Source organism: Dipodomys merriami, unplaced genomic scaffold (assembly GCF_024711535.1).
Source record: "Dipodomys merriami isolate MVZ:Mamm:240054 unplaced genomic scaffold, mDipMer1.0.p SCAF_6, whole genome shotgun sequence".
Taxonomy (NCBI): domain Eukaryota; kingdom Metazoa; phylum Chordata; class Mammalia; order Rodentia; family Heteromyidae; genus Dipodomys; species Dipodomys merriami.
In genome coordinates, this window is record NW_027206179.1 from 49785629 (window position 1) to 49803117 (window position 17489).

Consider the following 17489-nt stretch of genomic DNA (forward strand, 5'->3'; position numbering starts at 1 on the left):
TCTTTCTGAGCCTGGCTTATCACTTAGTATGATACTTTCTAGATTCATGTATTTTCTGCAATGACATTATTTCATTTTTCCTGATTATATATACATATATATATATATACACATATTCATGTATGTGGTGTGTGTGTGTGTGTGTGTGTGTGTGTGTGTGTGTGTGTGTGTGCTTGCAAGTGCCTTTGTTGTATATTACTATGCATTCTTTCAGAGAAATGCCCGAGTGGTACCTCTGAATCATAGGGTTGCTTTAAGTTTGGTTTTTGAGGAATGTCCATGCTAATTTCCACAGTGATTGCACTAGTTTATTGCTAATAATATACTACATTTTCTTTGCCCCTATACCTCATCAGTATTTGTTGCTGTTCATATTCCTGATGATGATGGTCATTCTGACTAGAGTAAGATATTGTTTTGATTTGCATTGTATTTGTATCTATTTATGAAGAAATGTATGAACATTTCTTCATGTCTTTATTGGCCATATGTACTTCTGAGAAGTGTCTGTTTAGCTTCTTTGCCCATTCAATAATAATTGGGTTATTCATTCTTTGGGGTTTTAGCTTGTTGAATTGCTTGTATATTTAGTTATTAGATCCTGTCAGGGATATAGCTGGTAAATATCTTTTCTGTGGGCTTCTTTAGCTTAAAAGCTATATTCTGTACAGAAGCTTTTAAGCTTGATGAAATCCCATTTGTCAATTCTCTCTCCTATTTGCTGGCCATTGGAATTCTACTCAGGAAGTCCTATCCTATGCCATTGAGTTCTAGTGTTTCCCTAGTTCTTCCTGTAATACTTTCAAAGTTTCAGGCCTACTATTGAGAGTTTAGATCCACTTTGGGTTGATATTAGTGCAGTGTGAGACTGGGATACAGCTTTATTCTTCTAATGCAGGAATTTTTTATATATTATCCAGTTCAAAGTCACATAAAGTATAAATAGTCTATAGAATATATTACAGAATTTACATCTATTATTATCTGTTAAGAATAGACGCTCAGCTTTCTATTTTATAGCACATAGTAGGTATCAGCACATGTTTACCAAATGAACGAATAAGTGAATCCTTGCCTGAGTGACTTTTTAGGGCATGCATAGTGGGTTTTCTAATCATGTATAGCTCAGGCAAGTGAGGAAAGATAAACTATTCATAGGAAACAATGATCATATTTTTACCTTATAAAAGAAGAAGCAGAACAGCCAGTGTTTGAGGGGAAGTGATTCTCTTGATAAAACTTCAGGTACTTGAACTTATACAAGGTCAACCTTCCCAGTGAGAGTTTAGATCCAAAGAGTTTCAACAAAGAATTGGTGTAAGCACTCACAGGTTTGGGTACTTATCCAAACTGAAATTAATCTCTGAACCTTGGGAGGTTTTCTGACTTCTAAAGAAAGCTGAGAAAGCCAGAGAGGGCAGAGAAATCACAGAGATATACCAAGGAGAGTGATCACAGGAAAAGCTCCTGAGGCCAGAGAGATCACAAGGGCTGGGAGAGCAGAAGAGGGCACAGAAAGGGTTACAGAAATAGAAGAGAAGGATAACAGAGGAGCAGAGGAAGCTTGGAAAAAGCCAAGGAGGCCAGAGCAATCACAGAAGAGATGCTAAGGGCATGGGGCGGGGTGAAGGTGGGGGTTGGGAGGGAAGGGGACTGAGAAAACAGAGCTGAGTGGAGACATTAGGGAAGTGCAGGGGGTAAGATTGTGGACAAAGCAATCAGTACAGAGGACTAGGGAGCAAGAAACAAGCTCTCAAGAAGAGCCATTCTCCAACTCTCAGCTTAAAGAACTTTTCTAAGAGGTTTCATTATGTTTGTGTTGTTTGCATCCTGGAAAAGAATTTTACCTCATTACTCTTCTCCTCTTAGTATTCCCCGCCCCCCCCCCCCCCACCTTTCTCTTGTTTGATCTCCTGTAGCAGAAGATGTATAGGTGGGACAGGAATGAAAGGAGGAAATTTGGATTTTTTTTCTACTTATTTTTCAGTTTCATTGCCAATATATCGTGCTCAATGCTAATGATTGCAACTGACTTGAAATGGGATATTAGCTATTGTGAAAAAATTTCCATCTCTCATGATTCAATGTGATGAAAGTTCTTGTTTCTTCAGCTTAAAAAATAATAGACATCTAGAAAATTTGGCATTCCATCTGTAGGCCATATTCCTGAGACATTCATGTGTACTAAACCAAATTCTGAAAAGATTTATAACTCTATGTTTTACAAGCTCTGAGTCATATTTTATTTCTAGGCGTAATTACCATATGTAACTGAGATTAAAAGCAAAAAAAAAATCCCCCAAACCCCAGGTACTATAGTCTGATCCATAAAATAAACGTTGGCTTAGCTTCCGAGTCCTTTGGTGGCCGGTCTGCCTACTTCTATTGTCACATGTTGACAAGAGCTGGCCCTCTGTCTTTGCCCCCAGGAAGCTCTTGTTCATATGCTCCAATTTTATTCATTTGGGCTTGTTTTGGTATCTTCTTCTAAATTCATGGTATTTTTATGAAGATAAGGCAGAGAGAGGAAAGATCACAGAAGAATAGTTGAAAAAGCTCTATCACTGGTGTAAAAGCACATGACTAAGATGATAACATGTAAAGGCAGCTATCTTCGTGTACAAAATACAATATAAAATTGTTATCATTATAAAACCTTCCTTTCTTCAGTCTGACTTTACTATTGAAAAAATAACCAAGTGAACATAGTCCTTATTATTGTTAACTTATGCTTTCTGGGAATGAAAGGCTGCGCTCAAATTCTATAACTAATTTTTGTCCCCAATACTGGGTCTGAGCTTAAACAACAGAAACTGAACATGAATCCTTGCTGCTAAAGTGACAACTGGGTTACAACAGCTCCTTAAACATGACCATATTCTACTCATCAAAATTTAGACCTCTGACCCACTAGGTAAATTACCCAATGACTTCATTTGCTCTTTATGTTTTTCTTAAGAATAATTTTTATAAAAAAACAGTTTTTTTTGTGGTTATATACTGGTTACCTATGGTAGTAGAGGCATACAAAAAGTTAGAAGGTAGGGGCTGGGAAGGTGGCTCAGTGGTAGAGAGCTTGCCTTGCATGCATGAGGCCCTGGGTTTGATTCCTCAGCACCACATAAGCAGAAAAAAAAAGCCGGAAGTGGCACTGTGGCTCAAGTGGTAGCCTTGAGGTGAAGAGCTGAGGGACAGCGCCCAGGCCCAGAGTTCAGGCCCATGACTGGAGCCCCCTGCCCCAGAAAAAAAAAAAAAAGATTAAAAAAAAAGTTAGAAGGTAGTAATTTTTTTCTGGAAGATATAAGAATATATTACCATTGACTTATCTGCATCTGTCTTTTCTTCAGATAAGCTCCTTAAGGTTAGAATGTTTGACCTCCCCTTTTCTAACTCCTCACAGACTATGCTATGCTGTGTATAACTCATAATTGTGATTTTTTTTCTGTTTTGACTAACAGGCTCTACTCATCCTTTCTAGGATCTTGACTTGTTCACATGATGGTTTGAGATAACCAGTTTGACTTTCTGCAGTCATCATTTTTTTTTATCCCTTTTCTTCTCCCTCCTGTACTACTTGGAACTGATTGTATTGACTTTTGTCTTTGATATTCCCATGCTTGGTTGATTGCCTTATCACTCTGAGAAAATAGCACCTTCATGACTTCATGGGTATGCTGGGAGCACTAAATGAAATGCTGTATATACTTGGAGAAGAAGAAGTATAAAAATTGTTAGAAATAGATGTGATTTTTACACAGCTGATGAGTGTGAAAGGAGAGACTATAGGCAATTTACTTATAAAACAGGATATAAATGTATGTCATAAATTCCATACAGAGGAATGCTAGCAATTCTGTAACAATTAATAATAATTAGAAGCAAATTTTTAACAGACCAAGTATCACTCATGTTATTTTTAGTCCACAATAGCTTTAGATTATTTGAAGATTCAACGAACTGTGAAAAGAAAATATTCAGAAAAAGAATTGCATCTGTACCAGACATGTGCAGATTTAAAAAAAATTGCCATTATTCCCTCAACAATATGGAGTAGCAACTGTTTACATGACATTTACATCTTATTAGTTGTTGTGAGTATTCTAGGTATGATTCAAAGTACAGGAAGATATGTGTAGGTTATATGCAAATACTGTGTTATTTTCTCTAAGGAACATCCTTGGATAATGTGGAAGAACCAATGTTCCATAGATACCAAGGGAGGATGTGATCATGAAAAACTGGTAATGAAAAAGCAATTGTATTTCATCATTCAGTAGACCAGAGATGTGCAATTAGATGCACTTAAGTTTGCATAATGCATACTCATTTGCCAATTCAGTTATTCTCACACACTCAGTAAATATTGCTATGTAGGAGGGTAGACTCTTGAACAAGATTGCCTTGGTCTAATCTGACCCTTCTACTTAATATCTGGGAAAATCTTTCTTCTCCTGTTACCTGGTTGTAAGATGGACATATTGGAAATAAAATTACATAAATTTTGGGATTGTTATGACAATGACATGAGTTAGTAATTATAAACGGCTTAGAAAAGGACTGTCAAACAGTCAACCCCATATAGTTGTTTGCTGGAATTGCTAACAAACAGTTAAAGTGTCTGCCTGTTATGTTCAACCCTGACTGAGCTTTTCTGGTGAAGACCTTGAGTCCAGTTGAATGAGGAAGGGGAGGAGCCCTAAATAGTAGACTGATAAAACAAGTGAATATTGTATGAGGTGGAAAAGGGAGTTAGATAGTCGTAGGTACCGATCTGAGCTCTGGCTTTTGCCAGCTTTATGTAATACATCTCCCAAAGTAGGAGCCTGCACTGTTGTGGCTGTACTGAGAAGTTGGCAGGAAGAGCAGTGAGTGAGCATCGTGCATCGTGGATGGATGTTGGTTTCTTTTCAGTTTGGCCAACTACACGTGACTGTGATTTATCTCCGCTATCTGACTTTGCTTTAATGACTTGGAAGAAACAACACATTTTCATTTGTTTTTGAAATATCTTAGCACTTAAACATTGTCATTCACACAATTGTTACATCAATAACAAAGTAAGACTAAGCCCTACTTGAGCAGAGTCTGTTCCTAGGAAATAGCCTGACTGTTTCCACTCTGCCTCATCTGCCATATTTCAGTTGTTAATTAGAGATGGAAAGGTTTCCAAGTTTTCTTCTTCCCTCGGTATTGATCATTTGGGTGAACATAAAGCCTCAACCCGTTAAGCCTTACTGCTGTGCTTTTCCTACCTTATCAATTCAAATGGATTTAGCATGTATTATCACTATTTAGATCTTGGTTTTCTTTCTATTTCTTTCTCCTTTAAAGCAATCTGTAGTTGAAAAACTCTTGTTAGAAGAGATTATATGATTGTTTTTTTGGGTTTATAATCTGTTTGAAGAAGAAGTGACTACACACTTGAGGATTTAAAATGATATCTCAACAGGAAACAGCCTTCTCTGTTGAAAACCTGGTTTCTCACAGAGCTGCTTTCTCATACATATACATATATATATATATATATATATACACACACATATATATGTGTGTGTATACATATATACATCCAGATTTGATCACATTGCTGCCAGGATATTTTGTTTTACTTAAATGCAATCACAGAAACATCACTAATCTGGTTTCTTCCAATTCATTTGCTTGTTCCCTGTCAACAACGGTTTTATCAGCCATCAGCATCTAATAGAAGTGGCAGAAGTGGCAGTGCTGCATGCAGTCATCCAATAATTATAAAATAAGCAGACTGAAACGTCAGATGCATTTGAACAAAAGTCCTCAAAGTTGTATAAACAGGAGAAAAGGTAATTAAAGAGCTTTCTCTCTTTATCTTCCAACATCATGGTTTTATTTCAATACAGTTCTAGCAGGAGACCAGAGGTAGATTGATTGATCACATTTGATTGGCTGGTCCTATTTTGAAATGTGTCCCATTAAGTACATGGTAAAGAGACTGTTTTTTAAAAGTGCCATAATCATGACATTTCAAAAACAGGCTTTAGTTTCTACCCCCAAGAACTTCTGTGTTAATATGTACATGTGACAAGTAATAATAGATGACAAAAAGCTCTGCCCTTTATCATTAGACCACCAGATCTTCAGAGACTTGAGCTAAGAGAACACTCTGGCTCCTGACTGTAAAACCCTGATGTCAATAGGTTATGTTGCATTACCTGTGAAGCTGCGCCTTGGTTTTTAAACTGCTGGAGAAAAAGACTTGCCTGGCTATCTGAGGTAGTGCTGCATGAATGTAAGCAGTTTAGCAATAAGAGATGCAAACTTTTGAAAGAGAGGTAACAAAGCCCTAGGAATAAGCCCTGGTCTTGAATGTATATATAGTTCCCGGGCTGGTTGGCATAGCAACTCTTTCTGAGAACCCTGGTGCTGCTTAAGTAAACAGCTGAAGCACAGAGCGTGCCTCAGCTAAGCTGGGTCCATCTGTGGTATCAGCGTGTGAGGATCAAACAGGAACATTTTCTCTGGCAAATCAATGATATTTTGGTATCTCCTAATAACTCTGTTGTTCCCAGCACTTCATGGCAAGCCTCTGGTTCTTTCTGTTTTTCTGGTTGGCTGTTTTTTTTGGGACAATCCCAACCTGTCAATAAGTCTGATACTAAGGTACCTTTGCAATAAACCAAAGGGTCTAAGCTCAATACCTTTCGTCACTTTCTCTCTGCAAGGCACTTTCAAGGAAAATGAATTGATGATCCAGCAGCCATCTTTTATGAGGACCCATAGGAATAATAATTGCTCAGGTTGTCACTTTAAATTTTAGCACATCAGACAAATGCAAAGGTTTGTAGACAGGACAAACCATAGCACGGGTTTCTGGCTTTGCCATGAATAACACCGTGACACTGGGCATACATATACGGTCCGTTGGGTATATAGTGATTTCTTGCTGCAACTCTTTTCTCATAGGCAAAGTTAAAAGAGTTAAGAGTCATTCCAAATGAGTATTTGGAGATTGAGTCATATAATGTATTTAAGACAATGTTAACAGATTTAGTTGGGTTCTCATCCAATGACTTTTAAAACTGAAAATGCTCCACATTTGCCTTTTCCATATGATAAATAAATCCTAATTTGTCTTAACTATATTGTTCTGATTCCTTTTGCTAGTGATTGGTTTATGGTAGGTGTGTGACTTAGTTCTGGTCACTGATAGAGAAGAAGAGATTCTAATAATAAGTGGTTTAGTGGTATAACTTTGTTACACTTGGAGTAGGGTAGTAAGAAAAAAATGAAAGTAATAACATATGTGAAAATTCAATATGAGATTTTATATACTAGCTAGTAGATGCCATAAATATTTGGACTTGAAATTAACAATTGGAAATTTCTGTTTGGGATGTACTCTGTATTTTCTATGCTATTCTTCCCAAAGTTGACTATGCATTTAAAAAGTATTAAGCATAGGACACATGAAGATGCTCTGAAAAACTAGGCAGTTGAATAATTCATCTGGGTCTTGTTTCTGAGGAGAAATGACACAAGAGAAGAGCTGTCTTTTGGAAACTTTCGATTTCCTGGAAAGCTCTTTTCTGAAATGCATGAAAACCTTCAGTAGGGCTGTAAACGGGTAGAACCCATCCTTCCTTGGGGAACCCACTGTAGACCACCCATTTCTGACAAGGAAAGAAACTTTAATGAGAATCAGTGCTGAGGCCAATTTGAGTTTCTTTTATTCACATCAAAAGACTTGTGCTTCCTGAGAAACATGAACCGAGAAATGAGAACTTCTGAATGTCTGAGAAGTAAAAATTTTTTTGAATGTTTTATATTCAGACTCTCACTCCTTGATCCCCTTATAAATCTCTTCCCCAAAAGTAGTCATTTTAAGTCCAGAGTGATCTATTTTTAGCTTTTATAAAAAAACTCCTGATAATTTTAAAGTGTTGGGTTTCCAAGAATTTGTAGCGTGCTTTCATGAATCATATCTGCTTCTGGTAACTATAAGTTTAGGGTTTTCTTTCTTCAAAAAGCTCAGGACTTTACAAAGAAGGAGGTGAAAACAAAGGATAAAATCTGGCATCTGTTTGTGAGCCACAAGTTCCTCTCTTTGTGAATTTCTCTGAATAAACTGCCACTAATATGATGCATGATATCATCTTGACAGTATATTATTTTGAGGCAATAGCACATAACACATCAGAAGGAACTATCTTGGTCTATCATATCAAGAATCCACAATTTATAGCTCTGTCTACTTGGTAGGACAGAGACATTCCTTGAGAGTTAGAACCTACTGCATATCTGTAGTGCTAAGTATACAACCCTATAGCAAGATCAAGAGAAAGCCCACAGATTGGGAGAAGATCTTCATTAGCCATACAATGGACAAAGGTCTTACATCTAAAATATACATGGAACTCAAAAAATTAAATCCTCCAACAACAAATCCTGAAAGAAACAACTGCCTGATAAATAAGTGAGCTAAAGACTTAAAGAGAAACTTCTCTGAAGAGGAAATAAGGATGGCCAATAGACACAAGAAGAAATGCTCAAGCTCTCTAGCCATAAGAGAAATGCAAATCAAAACAACATTGAGATACCACCTCACCCCAGTTAGAATGGCTATAATCAAGAATTCTAATAACAACAGATGCTGGAGGGGACATGGACAGAAGGGAGCCCTACTGCATTGTTGGTGGGAGTGTAAACTTGTTCAACCACTTTGGAAAGTAGTATGGAGTTTTCTCGAAAGACTCCACATAGAGTTTCCCTATGACCCAGAAATCCCACTTTTGGGCATTTAGCCAAATGATCACAAACAAGACCATGCTAAAGCTACCAGCACAACTATGTTTATTGCAGCATTATTTACTATAGCTAAGATATGGAATCAACCCAGATGACCCTCAGTAGATGAATGGATCAAGAAAATGTGATATATATATATATATATATATATATATATATATATATATACAGATATATATATATATACATACACACACACACACACACACACACACACACACACACACACACACACACACACACACACACACACAATGGAATTCTATGCCTCTATCAGAAAGAATGACATTGCCCCATTTGTTAGGAAATGGAAAGACTTGGAAAAAATAATATTAAGTGAAGTAAGCCAGGCCCAAAGAAGCATAGGTCCCATGGTTTCCCTTACTTTCAATAACCAGTATATATGTCTGAGACAAGCAGAAAAGGTCAGATAAGATGATGCTAACTGAAATGAACCCCAAGATAGGGACACAAGTGTTTTTTTTCTTTCTTGCTATATTGTTTCTAACATATTTGTAAGGTACCATGTGATTTTTTTTTTTTTTGCTTTGTATGTCCCTCCCCCATGGTATAACCCCAGTTTTCACTGTATTTGATGTTGGTATAATTTAGGGAGAGGAAAGGAAAAACAAAATGTTTAAATAGGGATACAGGTTGACCCATTGCAACAATGAGATATACAAGACACTATGTTGAAAAACAAAGTTTACAATTTAGGTTGGGGGGTGGGGAGGAGAGTGTAGTTGTGGAGGTGGGAGGGAAGGGATGGTAGGGGAAAAACAAAGGAGGAGGTAACAACGCTTGGTAAAAAATGTACTCATTACCTTGCTCATGTAATTGTAACACCTCTGTACAGTATTTTTCACAATAAAAAACAGAAAAAGATATCTTGATATCATTTTGTTTGAGTGATATCTGTATTAGGGTGGAAATCTCCTTGTTTATAAGCTTACATTTTATATGAATCTGTAAAGTACTTTTTGTTCAATGTTGTAGTGAATTTCTACAATATTCTGGTAAGTGGCTTGAATTATGGATTTGAAGATGTAGAGAAGGAGATATGGAGGAAGTCAGATAACTTGCCTGAAATCATAGGACAGATGAGTGACAGAAGAATTGGATCTCAAGTTTTTTGATTATATTGATACATTGTCTCTCCCTCTTCCCCCCCTCCCCCGCCCCACTCCCCAGCACCCTTCCCCATTGACAGAACCTTTCCTTACTATCTGCATTTGGTTTAGGGCTAACATTATTTAGTTGTATACTTTCAATTTGGTGGTGGAAGGGTGGTGGTGATGTTGCTTCTATCTCTAGTTTTAAAACCACAACTCAAGGCTGATAATCTCCCATACCTCAGCCACTTCCCTTAAGACTTCTATTAGGGCTTCTAGATACCCATCCACGTCACTCCAGAACTAGCTAGGGCAGTCTTCATGTCCTCTAGCCTCAGCCCAAGCCCTAGGAATTATTTAAATTAGCCAGTCCATGGAAAAATTGGAATCTCAGCTAACCCCATCTTGATTGCATTCTAAGCCAACCTCTTATACATCCGGTTTGCTATTGCCTTTCCTTAGTCCAACCAAGGCTGCTGTGTATTACTGTGTGGCAATGGCTGGAAACCTTCTTTTCCTTTTTATTAAGTAATAAAGAATTCTGCCTTTCATCTATCCAAGTTTCATTGTGTTGTGTCTTGCCTTCAAAAGAATCTTTAAATCTTATACAACACCACTTTGTAGTTTAAATTTATCTCTCACCTTTTTAGTTGAACTATGATATAACTGGAAACACTTTTGTAGAGAGACAGGTGACTGGCCTACTACAGGAGATTTTGTGGGCCCTTAAGGAGGTTTGTTTAACTTCTCCAAATCTCAACATTTTTACTTATAAAGTGAGCAATAGCCCTAAATGTCCTAGTCTGGGTTGGAATATGGTCATCTCATGGTGTATCTTGGTGATTCCAAAGTACAGAAATTCTTGTACTTTGTACTTATACTGGGGTCTTCCTTTCCTCCACCAGCCCACAAAAACAACAACCAAAAAACACCTCTAAAAACAACAACAACAACGAAACCGAATTCTCGATAGACACAAAAGGAATGTTTACCTGGAAGACAACACATGAACCTTAGTATGGTCTAGTCACATGTAAGTCATAAAAAGATAAGGTAAAATGTATTAGGAAAAAATCCTTCTGGAAAAGGAATTTTAATCAAAAGCACCCAGACAGCGTGGCACTAAAACCAGTGCCTAAGGTGTTTAGTAACTTGTAACTGTAGCATAGTACTTGATTTTTATAGGATTTTATAGTCTCCTTTTCAGAACACAACTGTGAATTCTGAGACTTGTTTGTAAATACGCCTTGGAGATTGTGTAGTTCTCTTTCTCTGTCTTTTTTATTTTTATTATGAAACTTCAGAATCTGATGAATTTGCAGATTTTGGTGGCATTGACCTCCTTCCCTTTTTGGCAGTTGATGAATCTTTGGGGAGAGGTATCTATCTGTAGCCCTGATCGAGAGCCAGAAAGTAGAGCTCTGTAATTGGCAGCCCCTAGATGCCTGATTTTCCTGAAAGATAGACTCTTGATAGGCAAGCAAGGGCTTAATGATTTATGCCTGTATGCCTAACACCAGATAAAGTCAGACTATATCCTAAAGTGTGCATAGGAGGAAAAGCTATTACTGTGCTTGGATTGTTGGTGATAAATTCTACTGAAAAAGAGAAGGAGAGACATAGGTTATTAAATAGCTTGTATTTGAAATGGTTTCCAAAATTTAGCAACCCAGGGATAATGATAATAATAGAGGGAGCTGTCTTAAAACACTTGTGTGGGCCTCATTCTCTTCCCACCAGGTTTTTTCTTTATTTGAGATTGAGGTCAGGGATTTATGCAGTATTTGTATTTTAGAACCAGAATGGGCGAAAAGCAGCATTGCTGAAGTTTAGGAGGAGACTGTTGTTGAAACTTCTTGACACCTCTTATTCTAAAGACAAATGATTCCATTTCAATAACCCAAGTGAAAAAGGGAGGGTTAAGATTTCTCCTAGGGATTAGAAATAGAATGTGGAGTTTAGAGGATAATTTCCAGTCATTCCTGGGCTCCTGAGAGGTTCTGCTAGTTATAATTGTGTAATCTTCTCATAGTCCATTTTGCAAAATACCTTCTCTTGCATGTCTACACTAATTCCCTCATACAAGAAGTTCCGCACAGGTGAAATCTGTTGCTTTCATTGGAACTTCCTCTCCTAGAGCAGACATTGATATACATATCCATAGGCCCTCACACCCCTTTATGGTGTGTGTATATTTGTGTGTGTGTGTGTGTGTGTGTGTGTGTGTGTGTGTGTGTGTGTGTGTGTGTGTGTGTGTATGCTCCTTTGGCTTCAGCATCCTCTTCTCTGTTATCAGACACCTAGAACTTCTTTCTAAAGACTTCAGGCTACTGCAATCTCATTGTATATTCTACTAGGAATCCCAGCAGAGAGCAGGGTAGCCTGGGAACTCACTACCCTATAAGCAGCCCTTTGCCAGTGGGTGAGTGGTAAAGTTTGAAGCTCATTTCCTCTGCTTCAGGATCATCTCTAAGGCATTAACTTCCATTCCAGATTGCCCCTGGCAGATAGGTTGAAGTGATCACCTGGGAGACTTGAAAATATTATCTGGGCATGGCTTCTTCCCCTTTGCCAATCTGCATCCCCCCACTCCTCCCCCCACTATTTTCATAGTGCAAATTCTATGGTGAGATCTGCTTCTAAGAAACTTTATCTAAAACTCAAGTTTTGTGATACCCTTTTCCTTTGAATATGTATGATATGCTCTCTTTTCATGTCAATGCGATTATGATCTCGCTGATACTTGGGGAAATCTGATGAATTGTATGTCATTTTTATTTCATTGCTTTATTCCTCATCTATTTCCTGAAGAAGTCTTTTGTATTTTTTCACTGCATGAATTAAGAGCATAAAACAAAGATCTGCGGACAAAAGCTATGTGGGAAAGGATAGAGAAAAAAGCCAGACTGAAAAGAACAACTGAAATTAAGAATAATGTTTAGTACATCTTAACAAAGATTAAAAAACATTTTCCTAGCTAACATTCAATATTTAGTGGTATAAAGTTGTTTTAGCTTTCAGTTGCTGTGTAACAAATTTCCCCCCCTCCCCCAATCCAACACCATGAAACAACAGGCATTTATTATGTCGCCCCATGCCTGAGGGCAGAGATTGGGGAGCAACTTAGTGGGGGCTGTGGCTCAGTCTTTCATGAGATAGCAGTCAAGCTGTTGGCAAGGGCTGCCGTTGTGTCAGGTTTGACTGAGACCGGAGAATTCATTTCCAAGCTCACTCATGTGGTTGCTGGCAAGTCTTGGGTCCTCCCTGGCTGTGGTCCAGAGCCTCCCTTTCTCACTACATGTGCCTTGCTATGGCAGCCGGCATATCCTCCTGACATGCCAGCAGCTGGCTTCCCCCACACTGATCTCAGAGAAAGACAGGAAACCACTATGGAAGGTATTTTATAACCTACTCTGGGATGACAGATCCCCTCACTTTTGCCATGTGTTATAGCTTCCAAAAACCAGCCTCAGGTTAATGTGGGAGAGGACTACACGCTGTGTGAGGCCAAGAGGTGGAGATCATTGTGTATGCATGTAGGACATCTTTGAGGATGGTGACCATGAAAGTACATCATATATATTCATTTCACCCATCATTGTATAAGGATGAAAAACAAGGTTCAAAGAGGACCATGTATACCGTGTTTTCTATGCTCTATGTCCTTGTCATAAAGGAATGCCAATGAATATTTATGGTTATTCAAAATCTACTCATCTTCCAGGATGTTTCTCCATAAAGAGAAGTATTAAGGACGAAGTATGCTGTAGTGAATACTGCAGTGAATACTAATTCAGGCACTTTTAAGTCAGTCTTCACAAAAAGAAAACCATCACAGTCCATTATTTCTACTATATGTCTAGTGCTAACACAATGAGGTGAGCGTGTGGATTTCCACAGCAGTTTTCCAATGTACGTCCCTTTTGCCCAGATCCTCTTCATCCTACATCTTGCTTTCATCATGTAATTATTGCTTAATGATTCCTTACTAACAGAATAAAATCCAATCTCCTTGACTTCTCAAAAGCAGAATTCATGTCTTTTAATTCAGTCATGAACCTTTTAATTCAGTCTGGAATTATTATCACTGTGTCCCAAATTTCCTTGCTTATTTTTTAACTCTTGATTCATTCTTGTTGCTATCTTTTACTTATTGGGGATTTCTTATCCTATGATTAGGTTCTAAGTTCTTCTTGAACCAATCTCCCCATTATTTCCCCTTCTTCATCTTCCTCTTTTGTTTTAATTCAATTTTATTATAAAGATACTGTATAGAGAGGTTACAGTTACATCAGTAAGGTAATGAGTACATTTCTTGTTAAGTATTGTTACTCCTTCCCTTGTTATTCTCCCACTATCCCTTCCCCTCCCCTGAAGTTGTAAAGTTTGTTTCCAGTACACTGTCTTGTGAGCATCATTGTTTCAATGGATCATCTTGTGTCCTTGTTTCAGCATTTTGTTATTCCCCTTCCCCTCCCCATTAATATACATTAAACATTTAATATACATTAAACAAATGTATATACAAAATTCAGGGTACCAAAATAAAGTACAGTGACAACAGGGATATACTATAGGGCGAAGAACATACAAAGGAAACAAAAAAAATCACATAATACATTAAAAACAACAACAACAACAAAGAAAGACCTCTTGTGTCCATATTTTGGAGTTCATTTCACTTAGTATCATCTTATATGGTCATATGTAAATAGCTTCTGAGCTTTTTTGCACATCTGATAAAATTATCCTAGATGTATACTAATTATTGCAAATGAAGAAAACTATGGGACCTATTATTTCTTTGGGTCTGGCTTACTTCACTTAATATGATTTTTTTCCCAGGTCTTTCCGTTTCCTAACAAATGGGCAGTGTCATAGTCATTCTTTCTGAAGGAAGCATAGAATTCCATTGTGTGTGTGTGTGTGTGTGTGTGTGTGTGTGTGTGTGTGTGTGTGTGTATCTCTCTCTCTCTCTCTCTCTCTCTCTCTCTCTCTCTTTCTCTCTCTCTCTCTCTCTCTATATATATATCTCACATTTTCTTGGTCCATTCATCTACTGATGGGTTGGTTCCATATCTTTGCTATGGTGAATAATGCTTTGATAAATGTGGTTGTACTGGTAGCTTTAGTATGGCTTTGTTTGTGATCATTTGGGTAAATGCCCAAAAGGGGGATTGCCAGGTCATAAGGGAGCTCTATGTGGAGTCATTTGAGGAACCTCCATACTTCTTTCCAGAGTGGTTGAACAAGTTTACACTCCCACCAACAATGCAGTAGAGACAGTCTTTTCAGTAAATGGTGCTGGCAAAATTGGTTTAATACCCATAGAAAACTAAAATTAGATCTTTATATATCACCCTGCACCAGAATCAACTCCAAATGAATCAAAGACCTTGAGGGAAAAGCAGATACCCTGAAAACAGTAGAGGAAGAAATAGGAGAAACTCCAGGGCTCTTTGGCACAGGCTGAAATTTTCTTAATAAAGATCCAGAAACACAACAAATCAAAGAAAGGTTGGACAAATGGCATTGTATGAAACTGCAGAGCTTCTTAATGGCAAAGGACATAGCTAGCAAGATTTGCTTAAAGAATCCAAATATTTTGAGAGCTGGGAGCTTAGTAGGTAGTCTGTATTATGACTATATGGTCCAAAAAATCCCATTCTACATTTCCTTAATGTCTTCCCTTAATTCTGCCTGTTACTTTTATCTTTACTTCTTTTGAAGTCCATGATATGTATTGGCGTCACTCATTTTGATGTCCTGTGTATAACGTGCTTCTTCTAATTATCACTTAACTCCTTATATCACTTATTCATTCAGCACAGTTCTTTTTTTTTTTTTTTGGTCTTCGGACTTGAACTCTGGGCCTGATCCTCAGCTCTTCAGCTCAAGGTTAGTGTTCTACCACTTGAGCCACAGAGCCACTTCCAGTTTTCTGAGTGGTTTATTGGAGATAAGAGTCTCACAGACTTTCCTGCCCTAGCTGGCTTTGAATCATGATCCTCAGATTTCAGACTCCTGAGTAACTAGGATTAAAGGCGTGAGCACTGGTGCCTAGCTCAGCACCGTTCTTGTGTGTCTACTATATGCCTCACATCATGCCAGGTCAAACAAAAATAGACAGGTTGCTGCCATCATGATCTGTGCAGTTTAAATGCAAACAGACACAAAAGTTAATAAGGACACCAAAAGAATAAAATCACAGGTTAAGAAAAACACTCTGAAGAAAGAGCTCCTGGTATAAAGACTTTATGCACAGGAACCAGCCCTTGGTTGGTTCAGAGAGGAGCCTCTGTAGATGTCATCTTGGTGCTAAGATCTGAACAATGAACAGCAACCATACAGAAAAAAAGGACTAGGGGACAGGAGTGAGGTTAAAAGAGTGTTTTGAGCAAGGCAATGCATGCATCGTGACACTGTTGGGCTGAAGTCTTTTACAATAGGTCAAGGTGATTAGGTCCAGTAACCAAGCAAGGACAGTGATGGAAAACTCGGAGCAATCTGAATAATGTGTGGAGCTTAGTTATGAGTAATATATTGGGATTGATTAATTAATTTATTTTAAATAAGTTTTTATTGTGAAAATGCTGTACAGAGGGGCTACAATCACATGAGCAAGGTAATGTACACATTTCTTATCAAGCATTGTTGCCTCCTCCTTTGTTTTTCCCCTACCATCCTTTCCCTCCCATCTCCACAGCTACACCCCCCCCCCCCAGCTAAATTGTACATCTTATTGTTGCAATGGGTTAACCTGTTTTTTCCCTTCCCCTTCCCAAATTATACCAACATCAAATACAGTGAAAATGGGTTATACCATGGGGGAGGGACATACAAAGCAACAAAAAAATCACGTGGTACCTTATAAATACATTAGAAACAATAACAAGAAAGAAAAAACCACTTGTGTCCTTACCTTGGGATTTCTAAGTTCTGACAAGTCTGTCACCGAAATAGAAGATGATAACTTTAGCAGATACCGAAACTGGAGGAAGTATTCGATGACTGTACTATCTATGGAATTTTTCTCTAAATCTAAAAATATTCCAGATGAAAGTTTATTGAATTAGATTAATTACTTTTTGAACCCATTTTGGGGCTTGAACTCAGCACCTAGGCACTGCCCTTTAACTATCAAAAGATAGTCTTTTATTGCCCAAGGCTAGCGCCTTACCACTTGAGCCACATAGCTTCACTTCTGGCCTTTTGGTGGTTAATTGGAGATAAGAATCTCATGGACTTTGCTTCCTCGGCCAGCTTTGAACTTCGGTCCTTAGATCTCAACCCCAGGCGTGAGCCACAGGCGCCTGACTGAAGTTAATTTTTTAAAGTAAGTTCGGCATGGAAAAACTCAGGATATAAAGGATAATACAAATAAGCTGAACATTAAGACCTGGACAAGATGTCCTTGGTCTCTGAATGCTACCTTATAATGTTGGTTTTTATTTTGGATTAAGGAGAAGACTGTGATGGTATGTGAAATATTACGATCCTGTGCACAGTGTGCAGAGGACTGGAGAAGTACACAGTGGCAAATGAGGCTACTCTCTTAGAGAGTTTAGAAGTGCAAAATTGAGTTGGATTAAA